Here is a 2,500-nt window from a genome sequence, read left to right as displayed (position 1 = left end):
TGACCTCAGGCTCAGAAATGACCGATTGACTCATCTCCTCAACTTCGGCCAATCGACTGAGACAACGAGTGACATCCCAGCTTACTTACTCATGAGTGAGAGATACTCATCACGAGACAATAAGGAGTCATTAGTAAGAGTACCCTCGGGAGCGTAATTGTCGTGATAAATAGATGAACACGGGAGAAAAATAGATAGACGTGGAGGGGTTATGTGAGAGAATGACTTCAGGAAGATGAGAAAAAAGAGCAGATGCTTGCATTGCTGAGGTTAGTTAGTTTCGGGTGTTTTTTATTTTTTTTATTATTTCTTTTATTTATGTATTTATATATTTATTATTATTTTGTGTGTGTGTGTGTGTTTATGTGTGTGTGTGTGTGCTTAGACTTATGCAATACATGTTCTAAATGCATGGCTTTAGAATGTCAGATACAATACATGATGAACAATGATAATTAAAACATTCAAAGCAAAAAAAATATATATATAATAATAATAATGATAATAATAATAATAATAATAAAAAAGAAAGAAAAAAGATACTCGAGCACAGCGCACATACAACCTAAAATAAAAAGACATAAATAACCGTAATAGAATAAAACAAATGAATAAAAACCAACAAAAAATAAGTGCATGACAGAAGCGCTCGGACAGTGAGCAGTGAGCACAGAAGAGCAGAGTGAGCAAGACAGAGGTTAATGAGTCGAGCCCAATGGGAGAAAGGGCCTGGAGGGATGCTTGCAACAATTAGAAGATCATAAGCTGGGTTGATTGGCACTCCTGATGACGGCCTCGTTCAGATACGCCTGTGAGCGGTATTGCCAACGCCTCGCCACAGGAATACCTTTTGGTATTCGTGATGCAACGGCCGGCCTGCTGAGCCTATGAGGGATGCAACATACATACATACATGTACGCACATGAATAGGTATATGCACGTAGATGTGTGTAATATATATATATATATATATATATATATATATATATATATATATATATATATATATATATATATATATATATATTATATATACACATACATATATAATATATATATATATATTATATACATATATATATTATATATATATATATATATATATATAATATATATATATATATATATATATATAATATATATATATTTATATATATATATATACATACATACATACACACACACACACACCACACACACACACACACACACACACTATATATATGTATATGTATATATATAATATATATATATATATATATATATATATATATATATATATATATATATATACATATATATATATATATATATATATATATAATATATTATATATATATATATATATATATATGCATATGAATATAAGAAAATAAAAGAAGTTAATCAAAGGATTTATAACTTACATTAATTCTAGAAATAAATCAGAATAAATCTCTCTCTCTCTCTCTGCATATCTATCTATCTATCTAGGCATGTCTTTTTCCTTTCACTCCTCTCTTTCCTCCCTTTCTCCCTATAAATCTTTCTCCTTCTTTTTTCCCTACATCCGGTTATCCCTTCCCTCCCTCCCACAATACCCCCTACCCTCCCTACTTCCCACAACACCCCCTTCACTCCCTTCCTACCCTCCCTTCCTCCCTACCCTCCTTCCCTCCTTCCCTCCCTACCTTCCTCCCTACCCACCCTCCCTCCCACAAGACCCTCCCTACCCACCCACCTCTCCTTCCCACAACACCCTCCTCCCTCCCTTCCACCCTCCCTCCCTACCTCCCTCCCACAACACCCCCCTCTTTCCCTCCCTTCCTCTCGAAGCAAGTACTTTTGCGGGGGTGAGTTCACTCTGGCTCGTAAGTTCAAGGACTGCAGCTATGTTTACAGTCGCGCCCCACTGGAACGGAGGCTGCGCGTAACTAGCTTTTGTTCTAGATCGAGGGAGGGGCGGGGAGGAGGTGCTAGGAAAAGTGTGGAGTGGAGTTGGGAGGTGTGGGGGTGAGGTGAATGGATAGGTGGATGGGTGAGTGGGTGGGTGAGTGGGTGGGTGGAGAGGGGTGAATGGATAGGTGGGTGGGTGAGTGGGTGGGTATGTATGGGTGTTAGGTTGTGTGTATGTGTGTGTGTGTTTGTTTGTTTGTATGGGTGTGTGTGTGTGTTTAGCTTTACTTTTTTGGGTTCTTCGTTTTATTTTTGTGTGAATTATGCTTGCGTATATATACTTTTTTCCTTACGATGTCTTACGTGCATAATTGTGTTCGGATACATATTCTTTTGTTCAACAGGAAGAATAAGAAAAGGAGACAAAGATATAAAAGGCTTATAGACATAATCCCTAGGAATAGAAAAATAGAAAAGTCACAGAGGGTTGGCGAGAGGAAAAAAATCATGGGTACGGAGATGCACATAACAAAGCACCATTTTACCAGCTTACGTAAAGAGGCTTCCATCCTCCTATTCATCACTCCTCCCTACTCTACCTCTAATCTTCTTCCTCTTCTTCTT

General features: G+C 37.3%; 1 protein-coding gene across 1 annotated transcript in view; it reads left to right on the top strand.

Annotated features, from left to right (window-relative positions):
• The window catches only part of LOC122250322 (uncharacterized), a 396,537-nt gene that overhangs the window by 336,068 nt on the left and 57,969 nt on the right, over positions 1-2,500 (top strand). The window lies entirely within an intron of this gene.

Source organism: Penaeus japonicus, unplaced genomic scaffold (genome assembly GCF_977035675.1).
Source record: "Penaeus japonicus unplaced genomic scaffold, GWHDUDI00000001_assembly GWHDUDI00000029, whole genome shotgun sequence".
Taxonomy (NCBI): domain Eukaryota; kingdom Metazoa; phylum Arthropoda; class Malacostraca; order Decapoda; family Penaeidae; genus Penaeus; species Penaeus japonicus.
The sequence above is the reverse complement of the archived record's forward strand: the minus strand, read 5'-3'. Positions and strand labels throughout refer to the sequence as shown.